This window comes from Rhinopithecus roxellana, chromosome 9, assembly GCF_007565055.1.
Source record: "Rhinopithecus roxellana isolate Shanxi Qingling chromosome 9, ASM756505v1, whole genome shotgun sequence".
NCBI classification, from domain to species: Eukaryota; Metazoa; Chordata; class Mammalia; order Primates; family Cercopithecidae; genus Rhinopithecus; species Rhinopithecus roxellana.
This window is the reverse complement of record NC_044557.1, coordinates 30,120,157-30,130,178: the sequence shown is the minus strand read 5'-3', so window position 1 is coordinate 30,130,178 and position 10,022 is coordinate 30,120,157. Positions and strand designations below refer to the sequence as shown.

Sequence of the window (10,022 nt, the reverse complement as noted above, 5' to 3'; positions counted from 1 at the left end):
TTCCCTTCTGTGCCTTTTAAAATTATTTTTACTATTGGTCAATTACTTTTCAAGAGGAATTTATTAAAAATCCCATCTTTTATAAATACATTAAAATTTCCCCTGTAACTCTATCAATTGTTGAAACTATATTTCAGTAAGTGCATAGAGTCTTAAGGTCATAAACTCTGATAGATTGGACTTTTACTAACATTTAACAGTCTTGTTTTTCTTTACTGATTTTTTTAAGCTTTAAATCTTATTTTGTCTTATGTTAAATTTCTTTCACTGGATATATTTGGGTTCGTATTTCATGGCTATGTTTTTCTCCCCTGTTATTTTTAAACTGCTTCTGACTTTTTGTTTAAATTTGCTCCTATTAAATAAAATCTTGATTTTTTTCATTTGTATTCAATCTGAATCTTTGTGTTTGTGGTTTTAAGTTTTTTTTTTGTTTGTTTGTTTGTTTTGTTTTTGTTTTTTTTTTTTTTTTGGTAATAGCTGTCATTTAAAAACAATTTCTACTATTTCATTTTATATTTTTGTTTAAAACATAGCGTCTCTTTCTTCCAGTTTTTAACCTTCAATTGAATCTATAGTTTTATTGTTTTTTTAACATTTCATTAATATTATGGTAATTACCTCACTGCCACATTGTTTATTTTTCTTGACATGTTCAAACCCTTCTCAGTAATTATGCTTTCCTCTCAACTAAGGCAAATTCTTGATAGCATCTTTCTCGTAGTCTCTCCCGCGTTCATGTTAAAGTATTTTTAGCATTTTATATACACATGTTTTGATCATTGCCTATTTGAACAATAATGAAAGTCTTAAATTTCTAGTCATCTTATATTTTGTTTCACATTGCTTCTTCTTCTTTCTGAAGAACTTTGCCAAGAGTGCTCTCAGAGAATCTTTGCATGATTAACTGTGTGAGGCTGTGTGTGTGATAATATCTTTATTTTATCCTCACATTTAGATAGTAGCTTAGTTCTTTGCCTTGAATCCTTTGAAATTATTACAACCTTGTTTTCTTCCAGTTAGTGTTGCAGTTGTGAAATCTGATGTTCCTTTGAAGTGACCTCTTATTCTCCCCAAGAAACATTTAGAATTATCTATGTCACTGATTTTCTAAATATTACTCCAATGTGTCTAGTAGCTGATGTTTCTCATTGATCCTGTTCGAGTCTGGGACATTTGAAGTATACATTTCTTAGATATCTGAACCCAACTTGTTAATGCTTTTCTTCTGGAGTTCCCATCAGATATCTATCAATGTGTCCACTCCTCTCCTCCCGTCTTCTGACGTTTCCCTCATGTTTCAAGTCACTTAATCCTTCCATGTTGCCTGCCCCGAGAGTTCCTCAACTGTACCCTCCAGGGAAGTAAAATATTATTTTTTCTGTACATTCTGCTGCTCAATGCATCATTTGCATTATTTACTTCAACAGTTACATTTTCACACTTAATACCCCCAGTTGAATGCCCTGTTTTTTGTGCACTTGTCACTTGCTTCTAGTGTCCTTTCTTACATCCCCAAAGATATTTATTTATGTTTACTTGAAACTCCTGTTATATCTGGTAAATTCATTCTGTAACTCCTGCTAGGTTGTTTAGTTTCCTGCCCTTTACAAAACTGGTGCTTCTCAATGTTGTCATTTGTTTCCCTTTGAGTTTTATTCCTCTTAGAATTCTTTGTTACTCCTGGCTCACAATATGGGTCTGGGAGAAGGAAAACACTCTGAAGTCGCAGCTTGTTCTCTTCCATAGGAGGTTTAGCTTTGGTGCCTCAGGACAGTGGAACCTCTGGTCTTGCCATCAGAGCCCCACAAATACTCATTTTCTTCCCTGGGCTCTGCTCCAGACAAACCTCACTAACTCTCCCATGTGCCCCTCTTCACCATGATGCTATTCTCTGAGACTCGTAATTGACAATGTGTGTATGGAGAGATGGAGAGAGTAGAGGATTCCCAGACGTGACCAGACCTCATGCGTCTCTTGCTTTTGTAGTTTTGTCCTGGGCCAGCTCCAGTGCCTCCTCAAGTGTTTCTCATGAGTGTTCTGTGATATTCAGAATACTTAACCTCTTCACTTCTGTGGCTTTTCCAGGGTGGGTTCAGGGGAAGAAGCCAGCAGTGTGTGCAAGCTTACCATCTTTTCTGGAACTAGAAATCCTTATTGACAGTAGGAGGAAATTCCTGAGATAACATCTATTATATATTTATGATTGAGAGTAATGAAATTATTTATTTATGATTGAGAGTAATTTAGCACTAGTGAAATCAGGAGATACAGGTGCAATTTTCAGCACTACATCTTATTGTCTCTGTGTCCCTATACCTTTAACTTCTCTAAGTTTCAGTTTGGTCATTTGCAAGTTGGGAAAAGAAAATTGACACACTGCTTTACTCATCAGATACTGTGTATCAGGCACTAATATGAGGCCCACACTACTTCATAAGACTTCTTGGAGAAGCAAAGGAGATAATAAGTAAAAAAGCTAGGAATATCAAAGTACACCATACTGAAGAGGGAAAACTGCATCAAGTTTAAGGACTGGGACTCCGTAGTGAGAAAGATGTGAGTTTAAATCCTGTTTTTGTCACTTTGCTCTGTTATTTTGAGAATGTTATATAATTTTTCTGAGCATTAGTTTGATGAGTTGTAAAATAGAAATAACATCTACATCAAAAGATCTCTGTGGGTTGAAAAGAGGCAATCTGGTGGAGCACTCAGTGGTTACTCAATGCCTGACATCGATTCTGCATTCGATAAACATTAGCTATTATTAGTGAATATATTTTCTCCTTCCTGGAATGGTAACATTCTGGTAGCTTTAATCACTTCTCAAAGGAAATTAAAGGGACATTGACCTTAGATAATTTAATATTGCTGAATCTAAAGCTAGCCAGTCCATTATTAAATATTGAAGAATTATGATCATACTTTTGCCTTAAAAGCATGTCTTAAATTGTTGAGTAATCAATATTGTGGTCTTTGAAGCAAAAGCTAACACTTGTGAATCACCATTCAGAAACTTAGTCATGGGTAGCACTGCAGTGTTTTGAAAAGAAAATGTTTTCAATAATAACAATTCAAAACTTGAGAAAAATGTGTATGGATTAGACTAGCTACATAGGGTGAAGAGAAGGGTAAGGGTGAAAATGAAGAAAGATAGAGGCTACAGATGGAAGATCAAGAATGCCAGAAGACATGAGTCCCCAGTGATTCCAATATGGATCATGACTGAAGCTGTGGAAATGGGGAGTTTTATTCTAGAATAGTGTTAATCTCTGTTGTCCATACTGTTGTTAGTAGCGGCATTAGCCATTAAACAGTTGAAATATGGTTAGAGTGGTTGAGCTGGTTAAATTTTATTTATTTTTAATTGATTTCCATTGAAATTGAAATAGCCACATGTGGTTAATGGCTACTGCATTGCACGATGCAGTGCTAGGAAAGGAAATTGGCAGAAATTACGTCAAATTAAAAGTGGGTAATGAAGGAGTGAGAAAAACAGATCTCCACAAAGACCCTCAAGGGAAGACTTTAGGGAGCCAAGGGTCTACGGATATTCTCTGATTCCTTCAGGGGTCTTTAGACAACCATCTGTCACCACCACATTCAAGACCCTCTGCCTTCTGTAACCTTGTCATCACCTTGCAATGCTTGTTAATGTTTTTCCCTTGTAATAACTATAGCCCTATGCTCAGAGCCCAGGGGAGTAGCACACCATATGGCATGGAGTTCTCCCAAGGCCGGGAGAGAGACATTGATGCCAGAGCACAGAGATCAGTATTCGTAGCATCAAAGAGTCTCCTTTTGTACACACAGCACATACCACCCAGTACATGGCATGCAAAGGGCAAAAAGCTGCCTCGTGACGCAGCAACCTGATCTCCATGGACTGAGTCATAGATAGCTAGAGCCTGTAATTTGCTAAAAAGAAACTTTAGCTCCATTTATTGTGTGTTTGGGCAAGATGTATATTTAGATATGGGCAATATTTGTGTGTGTGTGGTAAAAAACAAATAGTACAGCACTGTAATAGCATGTTTAAAGAAAGGGAAAGAGATACTTTCTCTTTTAGAAGTAAAAAAATTTGAAGATGACCTCATGCTTGTTTTGGCTTGTGTCTTCTCAGCCTTTCCCAGGATGTCTAGAGCTGTTCTGAGGTTTATGCCCTGAGCTTCCCAAGTGTACCCAGCATGTAGAGTATTCTTGCAGGAGCATTCTCTAACTCACCTGAGCATGGGACAGGGTGCCTGGGCTCCCGTTAGGCCACCATTATTGAAGCCATGTGATGAAGAGGTCTTTTTTAAGCATCAGATATGTAGTGCGTTAGAGCTCTCCGGGGACAATTCTGACTGTACCAGAGAAATCAGAAAATGAGGGTTAGAGAGAGATTGATATGTGGATGGAGAACCTTCTTTGCAGGTCACAGGGAGAACCCCAAAGACAAGAACAATGAGCAGATGGCCTTTGCTGGGTCTAAGTAGGAGAGGGGAGAGGGGATGCTTCCATTGCTAAGGTGCATTGCATTGTGCCAACAGCTTTCAGCAGCTGGAAAATTTCCGTGGCTTCAGAGAGACATAATGTGTCTTTTGTGGTTATGATAAAAAGCATTTCCCCCCATCTAGTGAGTGATGCTTGGTTATTTACAACGTATTATGAAGCTGCATATCACAATTTATAGGAATATAAAAAGTTGCTATTCAATGTATTATTGGTCTAAGTCCTAAATTAATACAAAGTTCATAAAGAAAAAAATAATCTCACTAGGAAAAAATTCTCTTTTCACTATTGAACCAAGATAGTATATTTAGACCTGTGACCTTCATCATTATTTGTGTACAGTCTGGGGCAGACTTCTATGTTATACAAAATATTGGCAGGAATAAAAAATAGACAATGATTTCAAATAAAATGTATTTTTCTTCACCAAATGAATTTTAGGGATGATCACACATCCAACTCTAGCTACCCTACATACACACAAACACGTACAATTGGCATGACAGGAGCTTGGCGCAGAGCATTTGAGTTTTTCCTCCACTGTATGATACTTTGGTGGCTCCTCTAGTTAAAACTTGATTGACTCCTGTTTTGTAAGTGTTTGATTTTCTTTTGCTGTTATGGCTGCTATAACATAAATGCATCCAATCTATCCGTTTGCTCAAAAACCCTTTATTAGGAATCTATTATTCATTCAAGGTCCAGGTAAGCAGATAAGTAATTGAGTATTAATTCTGCATAAAGTGGAAATTGCTACTGTGACACACTCTTAGGCACTGTGCATCTCATCCTTCAAATGCCTAACAAAAAAAAAATGCTCCAAAAATAGTAAATTGCAGTTTACTCTTGTTCTTTTGTGATGCTATAAATAACATCTTAAGGGATAACCCAAGCACAATACAAAACTTTTAAACTGTGACCTTTTGATGTGGACTGCTACTCCACAGAGTATACTTTTTAAAAGCACAGATTTTAGATCTGCACAGCTGCATGCAAAGATTTAATTTTCAGCGGTTTTCTCCCTTGGCTTAAAAAAAGTTCCCCCTCTTCCAGGACATCCTCCTTTATCTCCTGTGGCTCCATTATCTCCTGTGAGAGCATATTGCTATGATTCCTTTATTGCTCATTGAGTGTATATGAATGCGACATCCTTAGTATTATTGCAAACAGGCATTAACTCTTGCACTGATGGCTCAGCTTCCCCATGTGTGTGAGTGTTCTCTGCCAACTGAGTTGAATGCCCTTTCAGGACAGATAACACTAACCCCAGCTGCCATCACACCGCTCTGGGACAGTCCAATGGGAGCCAGGCATCATGGTGGAGTCCTCCACATGCACATGTCTCTCATGCACCCCTCATATCGGCCCTGGGGAGGATCGAGGGGTAGCTGGTACTGAAGGCGGCTGTGCAGCCTGCAACAATTTGCTTCAGGAAAGTGTTTGAATTGAACAATCTGTTCTTTCTTTTTAAAGGGCAGTTTTCAGAACATTTGGTTTATTTTTGGTTTGTCATGAAGACACAATGTATTTTCCTGGAAGAAATTCCTCTGTTTCTAATCAAAATCTGCTTCTGACTACCGGACTTGCCTGTCCATTCAAGACCCCACAACCATTGTTTTCAGCTAGGTTCCCCTGTGTTCCCACCAAGAAAACTAAATCATCACTTCTGCATGGTTTTTCCTACTGACCGACACAGAACTAACACAACTGAATACACTGGATTGCCCCCAGCTGTTGAAAAAGGGATCGTCTTAAAAATGTTTTTGCTTTTACGTTGTATGCCCCTGCCTCCCTCCCTCCTTCCTTCCCTCCCTCCCTCCCTCCCTTCCTCCCTTCCTTCTTTCCTTCCTTCCTTCCTTTCTTTTGCTTTCTTTCTTTCTGTTTAGAAACAGAGACTAAAACAGAGGCTAGATCAATTCTTTCTTAACTGTTAAAAAGAGAAAAGCACCCTCAGGGAATGAGATTCAAGCAACAGCTTCACACTGCCAAATCTATTAGCACTTAGACACGCCATCAAAACTCCTCTTCAGAAGCTCTTTAGGGAGGCAGAAAAGGAGGGTGAAACAAAATAGGGGAGTTTTTCAAATGCCAGCATTTGAAAAGAAAAGTGAGAGTGAGAAAGAGAGCTGCTGGCAGAAGGCATGTGTGTGTGCGTGTGTGTGTTGTGTATGTGCATGTGTGTACCTGTGTGTGCTTGTGTGTTTGCTGGGAGTTTGGGGGAATGGGGCTGAGAGTAGGAAAACACAGTGACATAAATCAGGCTTGTGCTGAGTTCCCTGCTTTTTTATTGGTTTGTTCCCTGTGGTGCTTTCACTAAAACTGCTTCCTCTTTCACTGCGCTCATTTTGTTCCCAGTCCAGGAGGTCTTAGGATATTGGGAAGATGCCAAACATCTGGGGTTTGTGAGGAAGAGGGAGGAATCTCCATGCTTGACTAACTTAATCTTCATGTGTCCAAGGGGAGGCTCAGCATCATGCGACCCGAGGGGTCTGTAGTCTGTCTGCTTGGCAGACACCTGTTGAGCGCTATAGAATCATGCAGGATGCTCCAGCTGTGTAATCAAGAGATAGGTAAGAGGCAGCCAAGTTTATAACATTTGCACAACAACTAGGGTTACAATAATTATGCCATAACCAAGTATGTAATTTTTTTGAGACAGGACAACTCTACTATTTTAATCTTTCATATGTAATTACCCTATGCATTATTATTAAATCTCTCACTTTCAGAGCATTTACCCTGTGCCAGGCCCTGAGATGAGTACTTTACATATATTAGCTCTTCTAATCCTCACAATAATTCAATAGGTAATTAATATGTTGTCATTTATTTTATGTGAATAAGAAAATGGATTCATAGAAGCTATGTTGTTTACTCAGTATTGCCTAACGAGAAAATAGTATTCCTAATAGTTAATCTGCATTTTTCTGATTTAAGACTCCTGGATAAAGATTATTTTTGACATTTCAATTGGTTATTGCAAATGTTAATGCAAATAATGTAACCAATAATGAAGCACTGGGATCTCCTGTTTCTGTTCCCTGATGAAATGAATAGAACCAATTAAAATACTGGTTTTAATTTTCTACACTTTCTTTCTTTTCCTATGTGTTCTCTTCAGTAGTTAAAAAAAGAGTTTTTTTTATCAAAGACAAATTTTTAAATCAATAAATTTAAGACTCCATATTTGCTACAAATAGGTAGGAAAAAGTTAGGCATTAGGTTGCAATTTATTAACCATGGCTGTGAAAATGTTGCTTGGGTCAAGCACATTTCTTTCTTCTAAATTCTAAGAGGTTGAACATAATTTCTATGAATTACTTAGTATTTTTACGTATGTCATTCAGTTATCTATTTCTATGTAAGAAACTGCTCCAAAACCTAATAGCTTAAAACAATACTGTTTTATTTTATCTCACAGGTTATGTGGGTCAAAAATTCAGAAATAGCTCAGCTGAATGGCTCAAGTAATATCAACTGTAATCATCGGGTTTTTAGCTGATGTTTGGGATGGTTGAGAGAAGTGCTGTCCAATGATGCAAACATATATATAGAGAGAGAAAGAGTAATTTTAAATTTTCTAATAGCCAAATATAAAAATTGTAAGTGGAATTATTTTAATAGCCTATTTTGTTTAATACAGTATATCTAAAATATTATTTAAACATAATATAAAATTCTTAATGAGATTTTAAAACATATTTTTAGAAATCTAATATGTGGCCGGGCACTGTGGCTGTAATCCCAGCACTTTGGGAGACCGAGGCGGGCGGATCACTTGAGGTCCGGAGTTCAAGACCAGCCTGACCAACACGGAGAAACCCCGTCTCTACTAAAAATACAAAATTGGCTGGGTGTGGTGGCACATGCCTGTAATCCCAGCTACTTGGGAGGTTGAGGCAGGAGAATCACTTGAACCTGGAAGGCAGAGGTTGTAGTGAGCTGAGATGATGCCATTGCACTCCAACCTGGGCAACAAGAGCAAAACTCCATTTCAAAGAAAGAAAAAAAAGAAAAAGAAAAAAAAAGAAATCCAGTATCTATTTTACTCTTACAGCACATCTCAATTTAAACTACTCACATTTTGAGTGCTCTGTAGTCACATGTGGCCTAAGGCTATTGGATAGCACAAGTTGTTGAGGCTCCAAGATATCCTCACTCTCATACTTGCCACCCTGCTGGAGCTGGCTGGAAGGTTGGGCTCAACTAAGCCCCTGTCCTCTTCCAAGTATTTTTAGTTTCTATGTGGTCTCTCACATAGGAATAGTCAGCCTTCTTCTAAAACAGTTCAGGGCTCCAAGCGACTGAGCTGAAAGCTGCCAATCCTTTTAAAGGGTAAGTCCTGAACTGGTATGGCATCATTTCCTCTGTAATATCTTCAACAAAACAGTCACAGGTCAGCCTAGATTCAAGGGGATGAAAAACTGATCCGTTCCTCAATGGAAGGATGTTCAAAGATGTGTTGCTATCTTTAAAATGCCAGAAAAACATATTAGTTTATGTCAAAATAGGATACAGGCTGAATGTCCCTTACCCTAAATGTTTGGAACCAGAAGTGTTTCAGATTTCAGATGTTTTTTCAGATTTTGAAATATTTGCATTATACTTACCAGTTAAACATCCTTAATCTGAAAATCCAAAATCTGACCTGTTTCATTGAGCATTTACTTTGAGTATCAAGTACACACTGAAAATATTATGGATTTTGGATCATTTAGGATTTCAGATTTTCAAATGAGAGCTGCTCAACCTGTACAATAAAGTTGCACATTTTAAAGTCCATTTATATAGATTATAAACTACTGAGATACAGTATATAATGAAAGTGAAAGTAATCAGGAATGGGAAACCAAATATCGTATGTTTTCACTCATAAGTGGGAGCTAAGCTATGAGGATGCAAAGGCATATGAATGATACAAGACTGGGGGAAAGGGTGGGAGGCGGGTGAGGGCTAAAAGACTATACACTGGGTACAGTGTACACTACTCGGGTGATGGGTGCACCAAAATCTCAGTAATCACCACTAAAAAATTTACTCATGTATTCAAATACCACCTCTTCCCCAAAAGCCTGTGGAAATAGTTTCTTTTTTTTAAAAAAAAAAAAAAGAAAACCAGTATACATTGCACATAGGAAAACTAAATGTTATTTGTAAAACTGTTAAAAAAAAGAAGGTGAAACAATATGTGTAAATTTGGCAGATGCTGGAATATTCTAGTAATACATGAATCATTTATGGATGATAAATACATGTGCATTTATAACCTGAACATCTATAATTGATATAGTTTATTTTATATTAGATTCTTAGTGAACAACACAACATCTAATACCAAATTATTAACATTGTTCTTACAATAAAATTTTAAAAAAGTATTTTTCTGCCATGTTTCCTAATGCTACCAATATATAATGGTGAAAATTTCCTATTTTGTTCTATTTGGGCTTTTTTAGAAACTGTTTTGCAATGGAGTTCCTGCCAGAGACTTTAAACCTTGTTTGGATAACTATTTAGCAAACTGGAGA

The 10,022-nt window shown here is 37.4% G+C and overlaps 1 long non-coding RNA gene across 1 annotated transcript; it reads right to left on the bottom strand.

Annotated features, from left to right (window-relative positions):
• Positions 1-6,406: 6,406 nt before the first annotated feature.
• LOC104680714 lies at positions 6,407-8,776 on the bottom strand. Its single transcript, XR_750493.2, has 2 exons — positions 8,576-8,776; positions 6,407-7,045 (listed from the first exon to the last, which is right to left on the bottom strand). It is a non-coding gene; the product is annotated as an uncharacterized LOC104680714 (long non-coding RNA).
• Between the last annotated feature and the right edge of the window lie 1,246 nt (positions 8,777-10,022).